We start from the raw sequence: 19,915 nt of genomic DNA, 5'->3' as shown, positions 1-19,915 counted from the left end.
ATTGCAGAGAGAGCTTCTACTGCATTCTATAAATGATGCTGTGTCATTTAAAGTGCTAAAAATCCTATGCCCAGCACGGTGCCCAAAAAATAATACGGGAGGAAAACAGGAAGGAGAGGAATCCTTGTTTATGAAATCCGTAAGCAAACCCACGGAACAAACAGATATTTGCCTCCAGGAACCAAATGCTGCTGGCTTGTTCTGCGCTACCACAGCGTGTTCAAATCCAGAACGCTTGGGAAGGTTCCTGCGAGGCAGCAGCTTCTCCCTCCCTCCCAACCCAGCTGGGTGCTGAGTCACAGCTACTTACATGACTGACGCAAGTTCCAGCCAGAGTGGGGGAGGAGCGCCGGAAGTGGAGCCCAGATCATCCATCTTCCTGCCGCTGGGAATGCTGGTTTCAGGGCTCCTGGGAGTGAGGAAGAGTCATGTTGGTGAGAGAGGGGCCTAGAAAAGGCCCTTTTGAAAAAGGGGAACAGTCTGCCCTTGAGTTAGTCCCAGACCATTGTACGTCTGAACAGAGAGGCCCAGCCCAGCTTCCTGTCACTCTCAGCTCTAGCCCTGGCCCAGTGTCCTGGACATTTTGTCTTAAGCTGTCAGGGTGGGACCTGTTGCCAACTAGCTGTGGTTAATGAATCAGAGGAAAGGGTGATAAAATGAAAGGTATATATCCAGGGGGCCGTGGAGGAGGGGAACGTGGAACTGGCTCGCTCTCTCTTCCTCTCTCTCTCTGGCAGCTTGGCCCCCATGAGGACTCAGCATCCAGGAACCACCACACTTCACAAGCCCTAGATCCCAAGGTGGGATGACATACTCCAGACCCACTAAACCCCCCCAGATGACCCCTGAGGTAAAAAAAAATCACCACGTTCTCAGCTTGTGTGGGCCCAGCATCAGCAGCTCTGGTTTCTCTTGGGGCAGGGGTATGGAGGCCTGTGTTCCTAGGCCTCTGTCCCTTCCTCAACACCACTTGGGTCTGGAAATCTCCCCACCTCCCAGACTCAGGACAGGGCATGGAGGCCCTAATTGGGATGACTGGCTGGCCGGGAGGATGCACATGGCTATCCTGCCCTGGGGATGCCATGGGGCCTGGGGGGTAGCAGGAGACAGTGGGTAGTGAAGGAGAGGAGGAGGGGTGGCGTGAAGATGGGATCAAGGACGCCTCCCTGTTTCCCAGAGAGTGACTTAGGCTGGGCAGAGGATGGGCACAGCCCTGAACTGCTTTCAGGGAAGCTGGTGCTTTCCACAAGAGGAAAAGTAAGTGTGCCTTTGGTCTATTACACACACGCAATGCCCACCACAGTTCACAGGTCCAAGCCAACGCAGATCTGAAGAAAAACCACCAACACTGCTCCCTTGTCACTCCCAAATCATCTACTTGACCCAGTGAAGATGGACTCAGAAGTGAAACTTCAGGCTCAGGTGAAATCTAACTCTGGAGGTTGGGGGAGAGACACCCAGAGCCCAGCTTCCCCACCTCCCAAGGAGGAGCTGGGTCACCCCCTCCTGCAGCCACCAGGAGTAACTAGCAGGCACAGTATGCTGCCAGGAGCCCCATTTAGAGGACCGCATGCCTGCCTGCTGGGTGAGGCTCGTTTCTGTCCCCAGGAACCTTTCCAGAGGCGTGCCCAGCCTCTGCAGTACTGCCCCCACTCCTCTTGGAAGGAGAGCAGAGCATCTCCCCAAGTCAGACATCCTCCCAGGAGCACAGCCCCGGCAGGCACCAGGAAGCCCGGGGCGTACCCACTAACCTCCAAGTGGCGGTTCTACCCAGTACCTGGGCACACACCTGGCAGAGCACATGGACCGGGTCATGCCCATGACCTGGTTCCACTTCCCTAGGTGGGGGGCGGGAGGCTGGGCAGACAGAGGGTAGGTCTGGAGTCCAAAGCCAGCTTGGAGCACCTTTCTCTCCTGCTTCCCCTGCAGCTGGCCAGGCTGGTGGCTGTACCTTCACGGCTATGCCAGCCTCATTCTGTTATCAGGACTTCTGTCTACCAGTCTCAGGACCTGGAACAGTGAATAGTGGGAGGAGGCAGGAAGAGGAGGGAGGGGAGGGAGGGAGGAGGAGGGGGGAGGAGGGAAGGAGGGGGAGGAGGGAGGAGGAGGAGGGAGGGAGGAGGGGGAGGGGAGGAGGGGGAGAAGGGAGGAAGGAGGAGGAGGGGGAGGAGGGAGAGAGGAGGAGGGAGAGGAGGGAGCAAGGGGGAGGAGGGAGGAGGTGGAGGGGGAGGAGGGAGGGAAGAAGAGGAGGGGGAGGAGGGAGGGGGGAGGAGGGGGTAGTTTCACAGTCTAGTGCATTCCCATCAGATCGGAGAGGGGAACACGTACAACTTCCCCTTTTCAAGAGCTCCGCTGTCCCCACTTTTGTTTCGGTTCCTTCCCCTCTGGACTGGGGATGGCACGGCTGGTGGGCTGGGCAGGGGCGGGCACCCAGGTGCCCAGCCAACTGGGCTCTTGCCTGGCTCCATCTCGGGCCTGGCAGGCTCCCTCGCCCATTACCCGGCATGCCCTTCTCCTTGTCAGGGAGGCCGCGCCCTCTTGTTTTCAAAGTTTTATAACAGTATTGTTTGTTGTCCAGCAGATTAAATTCTTTTGGAGGCGGGCTGGCGGGGGCGGGGGGGGGGGGAGGTTAGGGAGAGGGAGGGAAAAGAGAGAGGGAGAGAAAACACAAATAACTGCTATTAGGGCCAAAAGATTAAATGAGTTCCTTTCTGAACACAGACTTCACCTGTCTTGGAGAGAGGCCAGTGGCCAGGAGCCCACGTTCCCTTCCTCTCTGTCCCTGTCACTCTCTTCTCTCTCTGCCCCCTCCTCACCTAGCAAGGTGACATGTGGTCTCAGACTTTCCAGGCCACTACTCAGGGTTCAAGCTGAAAAGAAGAAACAGCTAATAGGGCTGGGGGGTGGGGGATTCATGCCTGAGCAACTCCCACCCCAGATAGGAAGCACGACATGCGTCCGAGCTGGTCCTGGCAAGGAGACCCTGGATTCCCATCTCCTCAGGGCTTTGGATGACCTTCTCCAGGACCAGATGGGGAGCTGCCCCATTTCAGAAACGGTTCATCTCTGCAGTGAGCCTGTGCCGAGTTCACATGTGAAATAAAAGTAATACATTCTATGATGTCAGGGACACCGGAAGAACTGGACCCCAAGGAAGTGGTAACACTAACGCATGGACAAATATTCCCGTATACCTAAGGAGTGAGTGAGGATGAGAAACAGAAAAGAAGGGAGATAGAAAGCTGATATAAAATAAGCATGATCTTATAAAGAGGGGGAACCAGGGAAAGGTTCCTGACCTGGCAGGCCTTTCGATGCTAAATCTGCAGGCACTAACAATACAAAAGGATACATGATTCTCCGTATTCAATACAACCCTCATTTAGACATTAATTGGTTGACTCTGGACTTTGGTCACCTCTAAGTAGTATGCTCACTTCAACACACACCCGTGCCTTTAGAACAGCAGGCAATGCTGGTGGTCCCAGAGCTGTGGACCTGCCCTGAGATATTCCTCTTCCATCTCCTGCCTTTCTCCAACAACTATGCATGGCCCTGCCTCACGCACCCCTCTCTCTCTTTCTCGCACGCGCGCGCGCCCGTGCTCCTTCACGTCTCTGATGCCTATCAAAGATCCCTAGGGCTAGGAGGAACTGGGGGAGGAGGGCGGGGGGAGTGATACAAATCAGGATTAGAGCAGCTCAGGGCTCTTTCCTGCCAGGGATAAGGGGCAACGTGCCTTTCTCCCTTTTTTATTTTCCAATATTATCAGTCCTATACGGTCAGTGGCAGGAGTTCTCTCTGCAAGGAGAAACAATGCTCATGTGTCCGTCCCCCCCACCCCCCGACCCCGCCCCAGGCTCAGGTGTGCCTCAGAGGCAGAAAGGAAAGATGAAGCCTGCGCCGGATCCTGACACCCACACTCATGCTGTTCTGGGGTGGCCTCAGAGTTCACAGACTCAGGCCCAAAAGCCCCTGTCCAGGACCTCCAGTCTCCCCCTCTCAGATAAAGAAGCCTCATCTTTCCTTGGGAACCCTCAGCAAAGGGGATGCCACAGTCCTTCCCAAAGTCTAGCCTAAGCCACCCTCCCTGCTACAGGTTCAGCCATCCTCTTTCCCAACCTCCAGGCAAACAGGGTCTGATATGATAAATCTTCATAGGTAAAGTTACTGAAGCCTGCATCCACCGAAACAATCCCCCGGTAGCTTCGCCCTCACGGGGTTTCTCTACAAGCCGAGGCTGCATTCGGGGGATACACATGGACAAACGTCCAATCCCAGTCCTTCTTCAGGGAACACCCCGGGATAAAGCCTAAGCCACGTGGTTAAATGTGTTGTAAATTAACACTTCTTTCCCCTTCGAAGAGGTTGTGGCCTATTTGAAGGAAGATCACACAGAGGGGCCTCATGGCCAAGAAGACGCGCAGCTTTCCTTCTAAAGGGTGAGGGCTGTGCTCAATGTTCAGAAAACACTGACCCCAAGAATTCTCTGACCACCTTCTCCGTGGGAAAGGGCTACTTCTTCAAGTCAATAGTGATTCACGCAATCCGAGCTGAAGCCAGCGTGTCCAGTATCTTACTTAACCATGGTACCTCAGCCAATTCTTCCAGCAGGTGCTGTACACTAAAAGTAGCTAACGAACAGGTAACGTACACGCAGCGTGCATCCTGGGCAAAGCTCCGTGTGTACCTTATAAATCCGATGGGAAAATCTCAAAGGCCCCACAGTGAGGCCTCATTTCTAAGAAAGCTACTTAGCAGAAGCATGACCACAGGGACACACAGCAAGTGCCCTTACAGACATGTCAGCACTGTCTGAAGCACTGCACATTCCAGAAGCTTCCAAATGTAAGAAGCCTCACCAGAAACACATGACGCATGGCTGGCTTCCCAGCCAAGGAGTGCAAGCCAGTCTTCACAAGAGCTCCAAGAAGTTGAAAGAACGGAGAACGGGAGAACCCAGATATTCTGAGGTTTCCTGCCCCTTCAATATATAGAGAAGCGACCCCAAACCTAGAGAGATCAAGTCAACTGCCCAAGACCCACCCCGACCCCTGCCCCGCTCCATGGGTCCCACAACTAGAACCCGAGGAAATGACAACCAGAGTCAGGGGGCCTGGGTGGGTGTCCCAAATTAAGCGGATACAAGCAGTTAGACCCTGGCAGGATTCTCTCTGGTTCAGTGTCATCAACTACAGGGCTAATACCACCCACTTGCCCTCACAGGGCTGTGTGAGGCCAAAAGAGCTCGCAAACGTGAAAAGAACTGTGAAACATCGCACGGCACATGTGAGACAATGGTTACTAGTCAATTCCTCTCCTGCCTGCATCCTAGCCCAAATCCCTCTTCACACCACCCTCCTGGGAGCTGCGGAGGCTGGGCTCAGAGTTACGAATCCCAGGTAAGTGTCCTGCAGAGTGGCAAGCAGACAGCATCTTGGAGAAATGCAGCTATTTTTAATGCTCTGCATTCTGTCTAGCGGGTTGCACAATGTGTGCCTCCGCCTCAGGGTTCCTACCCACGCAGCCCAGGAAACATGGTGGACGTCAGGGACTGAGGCTGCCATGGAGAAGAGAAGTGAGGCCAGGACCTGGCCACTCCTGGCCACAGCCTGGTTTTGCACAAAAGCCCGGAAGGGCCTGGGACCCTGGGCTTTGCTGTATGTGTTTCATTTTTGGTGTCTTTTAAAGAATGACTCAAGACTAAAAAGCCAAAATGGAACTGGTAGCTCTGAGATATTTCTGTTTTTGTTTTCTTTTCTCTTGTCTTTTTATCGTTTTTTTTTTGTTGTTGTTGTTGTTTTTAATAGAAGGGCTTAAACAACCACATGAGAAAAGAAGGCTAAATATAAAGGGAAACTTCCTGACAGCAAAGGGGCACAGACCCTGAGGATAAGTCTCAGGGAATGCACAGGACGCAAGGGCCCTGCAGTCCTATTTTCTCTCCAGGATTTAGGGCCAGAAAGGATGGTACGTCTTTCCTGGGGCACGGCATGTCAAGTCACCCCCTGCAGCACAGCAAGCCCCCAGCAGCTCCCACACGGCCCATCTCGACAAGCCTCTTGGTGGGAGCCAGAGTCCACGTCCTCGGTCACCTGGAGGGTCCTCATCAGCCACCTTCGTGCCATCTTCACCCTTCGCACTTGCTTTTGAAGGTCTTTCAGAAACTGTCTCCACCCACCCGCCCTAATTCATGCCGACAGTGTCCCTTCAGAAAACACGATTACAGCTGCTCTCAGACGGGTCTTCAAGGTCCCACCCCTCTCTTGTGATGCAGATCCTGAGTTTCGGGCTAAGAAACACCTCCATGAACATCCAGGGAGCCCCCATATGGGCGTTGGCAGGAATCTCCAAAAAGATTCTGATTCAACCCTCTCATTTTACAGATAATGAAACCGAGGCCCAAAGAGGTGAAGGGGGTGAGTGAGTTTTTACCAAGGGAGCCAGAACCCAGGCCTCTGACTCATCTACAGGCTCCCCGGGCCCCCGCAACCACACGCCACCAAGACCCACACGGCCCCCTGGCAGCAGGTGGCAGTCTCCATGGTCAGGGTGGGCCAGGCAGCAAGGACCATGGCACCAAAGAGGGAGAATCTCGTGGCCCGACTCACCCTGGGCCCAGCAGCCACTGCACTCCTACTATGTAAACAAGTCCTGAGCCCAGAGGTTGCACACAGGAAATGTCCCCTCCCCCGTCCCCAGCCACCGACCTCTCAAGACACAGAGCTCGTCCAAGCATCTGATACAAGGGGACTCCCCTCCCTCAGCCTCTGCCTGTCCCTTCCCTACTGCGAAATCTCGCAACCACGTGTTCTGGCAGGAGAGGCTCAGCTGAAGTCTGCCTCCTGCAGACATATGTTTTACCAGTGACTCAGCAAAGACTGAAGCCGAGTGGCCCCCCGTGCTGCGTGGACCAGAGGTGGCCACGGTGACCAGGCTGAGGTGGAGATGCCAGCTGGCGCCTGGTGACGGTGGGAGACGGAAGGTCAAGAGCAGCCATGGCTAATGGAGAAAATCCTAGTCTGCTGGTGACCAAACTACAGGCTACGGCCACCTTGATTCCTGACTCACTCCAAGTTCCTGTGAGCTCTGTGGACCTTGGATGGATTTTCCCAGCTGTTAGGAAAAGAGAGAGGTTAGTCTGTGTATCAGTTCTCTTTGGAGGCTCAATCAATGTGGCTTCCCCAGGTGGCCGAGGTCCTTCCGTCTCTCAAATTCCCTCCTTGACCAACATCTGGATGCCTCTTCTTATGTAGGAGTGTCCTTCTTTTCCATATATGTCTACTTTATTTTTAAATTCTATTTATTATTATTAATGATCTCTCCCCACGTTAGAATATACACTCCATAAGAGCATAAACTCGGTTTTGTGGAATTCTGCATCCCTAGAACCTAGCACAATGCCTGGCATATATACAGCAGAGACTGAAGACGTATTTGTAGAAGGAATGTATTTGCCTGCCTATCCACGGATACCAAAGGGTATCTGCCCCTGCCCTGCCTCCCTCAAAAGGGATGTGATGCAGCCCTCCCTGTGACAGCAGAGTCCCCCGGGTATCTGGCCTTTCACTCTGGGTCACATCATTTGCCTATCCTCTGAAGGTCTTAGCTCCCAAAAATGTCTGGCTTCAGCCTAAGAGGATGAAGAAAAAGTACAGGCTTTGGACTCAGAAGTGCCTGAGTTTAAATCTCAGTCGTGCCACCTACCAAGTGTGTGACCTTGGTTAAGTCACTGAACAATCACAGTTCTTTAACCGTAAAAGGGAAGTAACACCTACTGCATATGGTTGTTCTGAGCATGAAATGAAATAAGCAAAAGGGGGCCCTGACAAAGGTCAGTTTCCCTTTCCTTGGCCTGCATGCTGAGACCAAGAGCTCTGATGCCTGTCTCTGGGCTCCATGCACACACGTGTTCACTCAGGCCACAGCAGGCAGCCCTGGCTGAATGCTGGACACCTCCTCCAACCCCCTCCTGGCCTTGATCCTGTGGTCAGACACTGTACAACCATCTCCCCGCATGGCTCTCTCCATCCTTGTCCCCCTGCTACTCCCCTGCCCAGGCTCCGCACTATTGCATCAGGCTCCGCAAAGGCCCGGGGCCTGGAGGCGTTCTCTGGCCTTATCAGCCCACGAGCAGCTCCTGCGGAAGGAGCTACCAAGGAACCAAACCCAGTCTCTGCTTTCCTCACAGACACTCCAAGTCCCAGAAAAGCAATGCAAGATGAGGGCCTCCCACAGACAGCCGGCTAGTGGAAAAGGCACTCTCTCTCGCATATTTCAGAGGGAGGCAACATGCCCAAAAAAGTGACCAGCATGAGGTACAGATCCTCTCTAAAGCTGCAGCTGCAGCCTCCGGGGCACTCGTGCCAGGGGATAGAGCTAAGATATGCATTAAACAATTCACAGCCCTGACCAGACCAGGATTCAATGGAATAGGAAGGTGCTGACCAATCGGGTCCCCTGGCAGGGCCCCTCCCCCATGCCTCCTGGCCAAGCCACACCACCACGGCTCCCGCGCCACCAGCTCTGTTAACCGCTGCCGGACCCCAGCTGGAAAGGCCCCACGCTGCCTCCTGGCTCCCAGACTGCAGGGGTTCAAAGGTCGAAAAGGAGTGCCAGCTGCGCCTGGCCCCCCTCTCAGCGGATGCCAGCTATTCTGCCAGCCTGGCTTCTGCCACATAACGTTCCAGGTCTGGAGAAGCCAGGCTGGTGAACAGGAAGGTAAGAACCAGGTGAGGGACAGAAGTAGGAAAATCAGTCGGCGAGCACCAACCCCAATTCTGGGAACACCAGAGGCCACAGAGGCTACTACACCTCAAGGAGCAAAACCAACTTCCCCACCCTGCCGAGGGCAGGGCTGTGAATGGAGCCAGCGGTCACCCGGAGCCAGGCCCGGGGACGCACTGCACACAGGACAGCGAAGGCTCCCGAGCATGGCCAGCAGCTCCATCTGGCTCCAGCCTGACAGCCAGCACTGGCCAGACTCTAGCTGACACATCTTGAGGGACTTGGCCAGCTCCTCTTCATCTCCCCAGCTGCACCAAGGCTGATCTGTCTGCTTTATTCATGTTCCAGGTCCAACACCCCTAGCCATCCCTCCCTTCGTTACTGCTGGAGGGGCTGAGACTTGTCAAATTCCTTGAAGGAAGAGACGTCGGACTCTTCCAAACGGCCCTGGATTCCTCACTCAGCGAGGATCTCAGGCTGCTCACAGCCAACTCAGAGACTCATCTCAGATGGGAAGAGGAGAAGACGAAACGCTGGGAGGCAGGGTACATCAGACTTTCCTGGGTAGGGGTGGGCGGGGGGAGTGGGGAGGAAACAACAGCCGCGTCCACGAGGCAACGGCAGGGAGCTGGCATCCCACAGGTGCCCCCTGACATTAGCCGAGAGCGTCATAAAATTACCCAGCACCATCCCTTTTATCTTTAGACCCCAGACAATCTGCTGTCAGCTCATTCCAACCAGGCCTATTGGCCCAGAATGTGGCAGGAATCTACTTGATAGGAGAAAGATTTCCTGGTAATGTCTGCCACATTGCCTCCGGTCTGCCTTCTGAACCATCTCTGTAATGTGACGGACCTCCCCAGTTCTGCAGGCCCTCACCGTTTTTAATCACGATCGCTATTACTGTGACCAGCAACAGGTGACGCAGAGAAAGAAACATTTCTACGTCAAACTGCCTGGAGATCTTTGCAATGGTTTACTGAGCCAGGATTTTTTTTTTAAGTAAAGGTAATGAGGGCCTAGAGGAAAGTAGTTATTCACTCAAGAAAACAAACAAAAAAAAAACAAAGAAAAAAAGAAAAACCCAAAGTAGGCGGAAAGAGCCCCAAAGTCCACTGCCCAGCCCACAGTCTATAAGCTCCAGACCACAGCACTGCACTAAGCGAGGCTAAAGGTGTCCAGACGACACAGGAAGAGACCCAGTTCCCAGGCGCGCTCGCAGCCCCTCTGAGGGATCAGCATTCAGAATCTCGTGCTATTCGTAGGGGGTCAGGGAGAGCGGCTGGTCAGTTACTGCGGGAGGCCCAACTGTTCTGCCAACGACCACACCCCGCCATCTCCCACATGGCCAGTGCCTGATCGCTTAGGCTGGCCGCCCTGCCCCCGAGCCTTCGCTGGTTACTAACCCCATTCACAGAAAAGCCAGGAAGAGGAGAATGGAAAGAAGGGAGCAATTGTCTGGGAGATTCTGAATGGAGAAGTTTGAGGCTTCTCCACTGAATAAGGAAAACGCCCTCGTGGGAAGAGCAGGGGGTAGGGGAGGGCCTGGAACGGGTGGCCCACACCTGACTTACCTGGGAGGCAGGGAAGGAGGGCGTTGAATCCTATCTTCCTTGCTGCGCCTGGTTTCCAATAAGCAGGCTGGTGATGGTTCACCGACGAGACTGGGATGGCGTCACATCCACCAGCACTTGTGGTCACAGAACCACACAAACTGGGGGCTCAACAGCACCTCTGGAAGGGAGGAGGCAAAGACCCAGCCCACTCTGCCCTATACCTCCCAGCATGACATGCTCGTTCACCACCAGCTCCTCTGAGGACAGCTGGCCCCTTGTGCCGGTCAAGCCAGACTTCCGGAAGCCCCAAACGAGGGTGAGGGTGGGGAACAGACAAGCTCCCGGATGCCCATAGCTGGGTCTGCCTCACATATCCCAAAGAAAATCCAAGAAAGGACGAGGGAGGGCTGGAGGAAGGCAGGGAAGGCAGCAGGTTCAAAAGAAGGAAGAGAGAGGTCAAAAGACATCCTCAGGCAAAGCAGGGCAAACCGGAAACCAGGAAGACACACCGGAGGCCACACTGTGCTTTCAGCCACATCACGTGCCCAGCCTCTCCTCCAAACCCAGGATCCAGGAAGCTTCGAGAAGCACCAGCCCCTCCTGGCCCTCAGCCTACATCAGCGCCCTCCTCCACAAGATTCTGAATCTACTAGCATGTGAAATAGGGGGAAGGAGAGAAAGCTTGGCAGCCCTGAACCAGACACAGACACATATACACAGATACACATATGCACGCGTGTGTGCACGCGCGCGCACACACACACCCTCCCCAGTATAAAAGGCCCCATGGAGATGGCTCACACTTTCCAGGTTCTGGTTCCCTGATAGAAGCGCTCCTCTCCCGCAGGGGAGGGCAGACACGTCTGATAAGAACTGCTTAGCACAACGCTATATATAGTCTAGGTTCCTAGCGGCCTAGAGATCTGGAGCTAGAACTTGGCAGAGAACCATGCTAGATGCTGGCAAGGCCCACCCCCCTCCCCCAGCTCCTCCAGCCAGCCAACGGAGAGCCTCACCTCCCTGCTGGGGGCAATGAGCCCAGGCAGGGCCCTTCCATTCAGCCCGTGAACACTCTGCTCTGAGGGACCCGGACTTTTGGCTCTCTGTTTTAGGGAGAATCGACACCTCCTGAATGTGAGGGGGATGCGCGGGGGCTGAACACTGAGTTCTAGCCTCTCTGCAGCTCTCCAGCAGGATGAGGAAATCGATCCAGTCCTCTCTTCTGGAGGACCAAGGGCGGCAGTGTGCAGGAAAGAATGCAGAAGGCACAGCAGCTGGCTAGGTTCAATAAACATCTATCCACTTCCGACGTTTGAAGGGATAAAAGAATGCAAAAAAATACTTACTGCAGAGAGCCAGGCTGCCAGGCAGCTCCTTTTTTTGTTCCAAATAAATGCAAATGGGCACACACTTATCCCACAGGATGACAACTGTCTTCTGCACACCAGCACCATCGTCAGCTGAGTCTCCAGGAGTTTGTCACCTACCCATGGAGCTGAACTCCTCTGAGTTCTCTGTGGGGAAGAAGCGAAAGGTGGGCTCAGTTCCCAGGGCCAACCAAGCAATGCACATGCAGGCCCCAATCAGGGTCCCTTCTGGGCCCCCGGACATGGCCCTCCGCTGCGGCTCACCGTCCACTGACAGAAGAAACACCACGCCGGGCCCAGCATCCTGGAGGAAGGCCAGTCCCAGCGGGCACGCGGTCTCATCAAGGACGGCCCATCCGCCACATCTTTCTGAAAACAAACCTGAAGGACAACAGTTCTCTGAAGTACAGAACCTAGGCTCTCATCACATGCACAGCTTCTGGACAAAGACACACAAAGGATCCAACACCCACATATATACAATTTTTTTAGGTCAAGTTGCTCTCTCCTCAGGCTGAAAAAGACATGACGCAAAGGGGCCGGGGCTGCCTTTGCGCTTGGGTGGGGTCGGCCAGCTCCCACCCCTCGCCCGTCTCACAGTCTGCTGTGACCTGGGCCGGGTCCCCCGTCCCCTCTGGCTCCCAAGGCCCCAGAGCCACTCTTTCCAGACCCCAAAAGAGTCGCGCGGGGAAGTCCTCGGGGAGAGGAGGTGCTCGGCGACAAATGTCAGTGCTGGCATCATCCATCCACAGGAAGCGTGAGGCTGAAAAACGGCACCCGAGGAAGGGAGGCAGAGAGCTCCAGGCCAGGCTGGCCCTCCATCTCCTCCCACAAGTTGTTTGCTCCTCCACCCCAGACGCCGGCCGAAAGCGGGGGAGGAGAGGAGGGAGGCCAGATGCTGGGGATGACGGTTTGGCTGAGATTCAGTGGCGATGGAGGCCCATGTTCTCTCTTGCTCCGAAGAAGGCCTGGTGGGGCGGGGCCGGGTGGGCGGGGCGGAGCGGGGGGGTGTCACGCGCACAAAGCGCAATGCTGCAGATTCAAGAAAAGTCTAGAACCCTGAGCCGCCATGATGACACACACACAGCCGCAAAGGTCAAGGGCTTCAGGCCCACTACTGCGCCTAAGAAGGAAATGAGGAAGATGAAGGGGAGAAGGTAAGACTTTGATTTGAAATAATAAGGAAAGGAGAGGCTGAAGTGGGCTGCCCAAGGGCTGGTCTTCAGCTCAAGGCCTGTGATGTGGATCCACCACCTTCACGTGATGCCAGCAGAGGAAACCTACGACTCCATATCCCCTAATGGGCACTAGGACTGCCAGGCCCACCCCTGCCCCCTAGAAGGGACCTGCCCTCCATCCAAGGCAACAAGCCACAACCGAGAAATCCCAAAGGGTTTTCTGAACCTGGGAAGATGTCTCTCGTTGGGGACCAGTGAGAGGAGTTCAAGAAGTGATCCTGTTTGCCAAGCTCATCTAATAAAACACGAACAGCTGATTTTCTTTTCAGATTCTAAAATTCAAGGGTCCATAGGGTCCTATTGAGTTATCCGACGTCACCCCCAATCCCGTGCCTGGCGGTGGTCTTTCTTGTGCCAAGCCCTTCCTGAAAATGACCCCAGCCCAGGGTCAGCGCTGAGCCCCGACAAACTGTTTTTGCTGCTTTCATGTTGACAGAACGTCCTGGCCACTCGGCTGAGCGCTCCATCTCCAGGCTCCTGACACACTGAGTCATCATCCGAAGAGGAAAAAAACAACAAAGCAGCCGTCACCAGGGTCCCCGCTGCCGTCGGCTGACGACTCACGGGCTGTCGTCACTCTCTGCTCTGCAGCCCCGGAATTGGTGACAGGGGGCTTCAGGGTGCCCGACTCCCCTCCCATGGGATGCAACAGCATCAGGAAGCAGGCAGCCACTGCTGCGTTTGGAAAGAAGGGAAACTAACCTGGCATCAAAAGGATCCCAGGAAGGCTCACTGTTTAACCCTCACTCCGCCACCACCAATGCTCATGGCGTTTCCATGGTGTTTTCCTGATGCAAAAGTTCCTAATGCAAAAGAGGGTATTTACTCCAGGTGGGGGAAAGGCACTACCTCACAGGCTTCAGGTGCAGACTGCCGGGTTACCTCCTCCCCTGCCCCTGCTTATGATACCACTGAATGCACGTAAGCTTCCTTCTCCCCCAGTTCTTCTCGAGCCACCTGCTATGTTCCTTTCTTAAATCCCCACTAGACAACTGGGCAGGGGGAAGGGAGCTGCATCACTCTCTCTCGGGAACCTATCTGCTTGGCAATATATTAGGCATTTCTGTGTAGTAGGGATAGAGGCTCCATCTCACTGACCGAGAACACTGAGACTTAGAAAAATCAAGTAACTTGTCTAAAACCACCCAGCTAAGATGAGGCAGAGTCAAGATGCAAACCTAGGTCTGCCCAAGCGCCATGTCTCTGCTTCTACGGTCTCCACTGACCTCTGGATTCCGGAGCTTATCCTGCTCTGAAGAGGCTACAACCTATCCCACCTCTGCCTCCTCTTTCGAGAGGAAGGAGACCAGGAAAACTGAGGTTTGTTAGTCCACCAATTTCAGCTACAAAAAATCCCCATTGTCTTGGGTGAACCTAGCCTCAAAGAAAGAGGAGAAAGTTAATGAGGCAGCAGGGAGGGTGGCATGGAAGAGCCAAGTGACCCAGACCTTGGGCGCAGGAGGATGAGCCACCCAAACTCTCACAGAACATCAGGGACTCACAAAACTCCTTAAATAGACACATTTTGGGGATCTACCTCGTATGCGGCATTCTGCAGACACTGAAGACTGAGAGAAGAAAAATGCAAAGGCTTTGACAGACCAGGGTTCTAATCACGATCAACACACTTACCGGCCATGGGACTCTCCTCGCAGGGTTGAGGTGAGAAATAAACGAAATAACCGCCGTGAACCAGACGGATGTGGTACCTGGCAAACAGAAAGCACCACACAGGTACATGTTTCCCTTCTTTTCCCTAGCTTCCTGGGGCTCACAATCTAATAGGTGACATAAGACTTATACACGAAGAACCACAGCACATCTACAGTAGCACAAAAGAAGCATGGAGCGTATGGGAGTCTGGCCGGATGGGAGGAGGGCTGCTTCTTCTGAAGGTAATCAGGAGAGGTCCACGGAAGACGGTGGGACTGCCGCAGGTGGGTGCAGTGGAGAGGAGGCGTGGAGAGTATCACTAGTGAGAACAGAGAGACAGAAAAAGCAAGAAAAAGTAACTCGTCTGGTTTCTCTGGAATACGTGGTCCACCTAGGGAAACTCAGGGAGGTGAGACTGAGTGTAGGAAAGCTAAGACGAGACTAGTTTCAGACAGCCTCCAGCATACTGCTAAAGGGAAGGAATCTCCTTCTGGAAACCATGAGAAACCATTTTAAATTTCTGAGCAAGAAAGACAAGATGGCCACTGCACGCAGAAGGGCCTGGAGAGGAGAGGGACGGGCAGCAGGGAGCCTCACTGGAGGACTACAGCTGGATCCATGGCACTGGCAGGGGGCGTGCGAAGGAACAGAGAGGAAGAAACGGGAAAAAGGCAGGGCCATCCAAACAAATCCTCAGAGCTGCCATGGACCCCACCCCCAGTCTCCATGGGGAGACTGCCAGAGACAGAACCTATTTGGGGAACACAAACCACAGGTCCGACACGTCTGAGATGAGCTGCCGTATCTCTGCCTCCACCCTCCCGCCCCAAACAAGGCTTTTCCCCGGACTGCTCTAAGCCTCAGGCCGATGAAGGCATGGGAGACCCAGGCCTTCGGGGAGCAATGCCCACGCTCTGGCAAAGCCAGGGCTGTGTCCGAGGGTGGGACTGGGCGGTCTTACCCCTGGGGCCACCTTCACTGCGGCAGCCACCGCTGTGCCCGCCTCTGCTGCGCTTCTGCCCCCCCGCACCCCCCTCGCCGCCGCCGCCTCCGTCATAGCCCCCGCCCCCCGCCCACTCTGCGGAACTGGCACAGCAGGACCAGAAAAACCAACGCCACCATGTCGGAGACGAGCAGAAATGCCTCCAAAATGGCAGCCTTATGATAAAAAGGAGTCCAAAAATATTATCAACCCACCCAGGGAAAGGGAAAGCCAGAGACAAGGGGAGGGAACTGTCAACCACCTCCCAACTGCCCCCCCCAAACCCTTAACTCTCACAATTGTCACATCTTTCCCTTCAGAAACTTCCTCTCAAAACGCAGAAAGCATAAGAGGGAAAGAAGGGCATCATCCCATCCTCCTGAGAGGTCCTGGGGGCCATAGGTGACACAGGGCATTCAGAAGGACATTCTGCGTTTCATATCCCAAGATGGGGGTCAGCAGTCCATTTCTGTCTTCAAACCCAGGCCCTATCACTGACTGGACAAGAGCTAGCCCTCCAAGGGAGTGGAGCCTTTCACCGCTCACCCACCAGACCCTCCCCAGCTCTGTGGGCCCTGGGGAGCCAGGAGATAGGGTTGCAGGAAAGGGCCGAGAAGGCACAGCCATGCCCTCCGTTATGTAATAAGAAGGGCGGTGCTGTCCTAGGCCAGAGACCCAGGGCGCATTGCGCTCCCAGATGCGCAGTCATGGGCGGGGGCCACTGCGCAAGGTGCAGGGCTCCGAAACCCCCTCCCCACAGACACGGGGGCTGCAACAAGGACCAGACGGGGAGCTGGGACCCTGATTTTTCCAAGTCCTCCTCCCCCAACCAGAGGCGAGCAGCCTGCTGCCCTAGTTTTGCTCTTACTCTCCTCACTCCCCAGAATGACAAACCCTTCTAACCTGGGACCTCCAAGCCTCCTGCGGCCCCGTGGCTTTCCGGAAATCCCACCAAATACGCAGTTTCTGAGCAGCGTCCTGGGGTCGGTTCCCGTCCTCACCTTTCCAAGCACCGGGGAGCAGCAGCTTCCAGAAGGCAGGTCCTTCCCATAATGGGCTCAGCTCTGGACAGCCTGGGACGTCAATGCAAATCTCCTGTCCCTGGGGAGGAGCCCGGAGTCAGCAGGAAGCCCAGGGTGGCGGCAACAGCAGCAGTAGCAGCTCTGCCCTACCTTGCCCATGCGTTTCCAGGGGAGCCAAGATTTATTTTGCCGCAACGCTGAGGTGTGGCTGATCGGAAAATTCCCACTAAAGAACGAGTATTTTCTTCCAGTTTGGTCAACCCTCTGCGTGCCCATCTTCCCAACCCCTGCCCCTCCAAAACAAAAGTTTGGGGAGCCCTCAGCTCCTCTCCCTTACAGTGCATGAAGTTAAAAAGGCACAGGAAGAGGCTTCAACTGGTCAGTCAGAAGCAGGCACAGACACAGGAGCATACGCACACCCCTAAACAGATTTTAGAAAGCTGCTGGGCTCCCCCCCCCTCCCCTTTAAGCAAGTGAAATGCAAATTCAGATTTGATACCCTTCCCTCAGCCAATCAAAAAAAGGTTTTCACCTGCCATTGGTCCACCCACCAATCAGAGGAAGTGTCTGGAGTGAGAGCCCTCCCCTGGCCAATGGAAGGCCAGCTCAGTCACTTAGTTAATGATGCAGCAGTACAAGGAAGGCCATCACATGTGAACTGGAAGGGTGCCAACATGGAGACACAGAGAGCACAAGGTAAACAACTTTCCAACGCCAAAAGGATGACATTTAATCTCTAAATGCTAGCTTCCCTTCTCAGCTCATCCTCAACCCCTCTCAGCTGGCCCTACAGATCCTGGGACCCTCACTACCTGTCCCCCCAGAGCCCCTAACAAGATCCAACAGTGACTGCGTCACCATTCCCCACTTTCCCCAACTACGCAGTGACAAACCTACCAGCTTTACCCCACTTCTCGCAGCCCACGCCCCATCCTGCCCACCTGCTCCCCAACAGCCCCAGATTCCCAGGGCCGAATGTTTCAACAAGGCAACCCCTAGAAAGCTGCCCCTCTCGCCTTCCTCTCAACACTTCTCCTCCTCACTCCGTACCTTCTACCTGAGAACCATACGGACGGACAGACACTGATACCCAAACAACTTGGAAAACCAGCCTGTCTGTCTGTCTGTCTGCCCGATAGAAGGAAATGGGGGTAGAGGCTGGGAGGTCAGGTGGGACGCCAGGGACGGCCTGCTCCTCTTTCCTCTACCTCGGTCAGGCTTGAGCAGCTGACACTAAGGGAAAAGAAATTAAAGTGGAAAAAACCCCTCCCTCAGAAAAAAAAAAAAAATAGCAAAAAGCAAGAAAGAAGGTGAGAAAGACAGAGCACCCACATACGCAGAGACATCGCCCCCGATCCCAGCAAATACGTACGTGGGGGAAGACGGGGGTTACGCCATCAAGTCCTGAAGCCCATCGGACCACCCATCGTCGCCTGCGCAGACCCAAATCTCGGTCGGCCATAAGGTGCCGCAGTCCCGAATGTTCCAGAAACTGGTCCCATTAAACCTTCCACCATCGCCCCGAAACCTCTTGCTCCCACCCCTGCCCCCCACGGCCACCCTACCTCCTCCCCGCGGGAACCGCCCGTGCCACCTTGCGTGTCATCTCCTTAGCCTAGGCTACCCAGAGGCCTCCGGCCCCTGACAGATTTCTGAACGCTTGGCAAGTGAGCTGGCAGAACCTGGTGCCCGGTGTTGCTATGACTTGTTTCTTGATTTCTCTCTCTCTCTCTGCTGCAGCACGGCTGTTGCTAGCAGACCTATCGACGGAGCGCTCGCGCTCTCTCTCTCTCTCCCTCTCTCTCTCCCCTCTCTCCTCTCTCTCTCTCTGAGCTCTGTGACGCAGATCTAAATTCTCCAGTCTGCTCCTTGTGTTGCAAGAGCAGAACTGCAGCTTTTCCCCTGGAGAGCCAGAGGGCAGTGCCAAGGCTGGTCAAACAAGGCAAAAAAAAAGTTGGGCCTACACTCGGCTTTCCTGGCCACACTTCTCAGCCCCTCTTTTACCCCAGACCTCACTGCTCTGGGGCATAGAGGGCCTGGTCCCTGCAGGCTCAGGCCTTCCCTGAGGGCTCCCCAGCCATAAGACTAGCTTAACTCTTTGAGTGACAGCGCCCAGAACCCAGACAGGGCTGTCCCACACTAAATGTGGCGTCATCTTTTCTTGAACCATGTGAGCTTCTCCTGGACCCGAGAATATAATGGCCCCCACCCTGAGACCACCGTCCTATTAACTCTTTCTGCCACAGACAAGTCCAGAATTACAGCCGTAGCTGATTTTCGTTGTTTTCTGCTTTTTTGGCCACAAACCAGGATCTTTTTTCTTCCTGGAATTTTCTAAGGACAAAAAGCATAATTAAAACATTGCCTGCTTACCCCATGAGTGAGCTCCTTCTATTGGGGCAGGAATTGGAGAGACCAAATTGAGTGGCAGCCTGAAGAATCTAGAGTAAAACCAGTCCGGATCTCCACTCTTCCGGGGCTCAGAATTTTAGGGCCTGTGCAGATAGGTCCAATCACTTCTCAAAAGGCACTTAGGCTACTCAGTCCCAGAGATTCAGGTTGCTGAGTCATTTGTTCCCAAGAAGATCCTCTGACAACATGAAAAGCAGCAAAACAGCGCGGCAGCCAAGCCTGGACCTGCAGTGGCCGACGACTGGCTTCCTCTCTCCAGGGCAGGTGGCCAAATGAGATGAGCACCCGCCAGCCCACCCTGCACTGCCCCTGCCATGGTAATACATGGGCATTCACACCTGGAAACTCTCACAGGGAGGCGGGGGGGTTCCCACCAATGCTCTGGAGACTGACTGGGCTTGTTTTTGGATACTGACAGGTCTCCACTGCAGCAAAGCACGTATCTCCCAACATTTTCCTGCCCCCAGACCCAGAAATAGTTCCAGAACAACTCAGATGCTAAACTCACTGGACCCCATATACCTAGACAGACTCAGGAAGTCTTGGGTTCCCACAACGCCACATCCAAAGAACGCAGACCCGCGAAGGTTTCTGGCGACCAGTTGTACCACAAGAGCCTAGCCCTGATCGGAAGTGAGAGATGTGTTCAGGTCCTGGGGCAGCTGACTCAAAGCATATCACACATCGAGATCATTGCAACTTCAAGACGGCTTGAGAATGAGAGGCCAGGCAGCAACCTTATCCTGTACCCCAATTCCCAAGCAGCCTTCTTCAAGCAACTACTCTGGGCCAAGGTTTCGCTCAGCAGAAAGAAGACCACCTGGAAGACAACCATGGTACTCCATGGCTTTAAAAGAAGTCCAGAGCATCTGTGCCAAGCTCTCAGCAGGGGAGAAAGTGCTTCAAATTCACACCTTCTGGGCTCCAGGGTAGAGCATGCCAATAACGAAGTCACCTA

General features: G+C 54.6%; 1 long non-coding RNA gene across 1 annotated transcript; it reads left to right on the top strand.

Annotated features, from left to right (window-relative positions):
• Window positions 1-351: 351 nt before the first annotated feature.
• LOC137219887 (uncharacterized) lies at window positions 352-2,022 on the top strand. The gene is made up of 4 exons (XR_010941299.1): window positions 352-434; window positions 738-850; window positions 1,304-1,422; window positions 1,930-2,022. It is a non-coding gene; the product is annotated as an uncharacterized lncRNA (long non-coding RNA).
• The last annotated feature ends 17,893 nt before the right edge of the window (window positions 2,023-19,915 follow it).

The sequence above is a fragment of the Pseudorca crassidens genome, chromosome 2, assembly GCF_039906515.1.
Source record: "Pseudorca crassidens isolate mPseCra1 chromosome 2, mPseCra1.hap1, whole genome shotgun sequence".
NCBI classification, from domain to species: domain Eukaryota; kingdom Metazoa; phylum Chordata; class Mammalia; order Artiodactyla; family Delphinidae; genus Pseudorca; species Pseudorca crassidens.
Note: the sequence above shows the minus strand (reverse complement) of the source record. Positions and strands in the feature narration are given on the sequence as shown.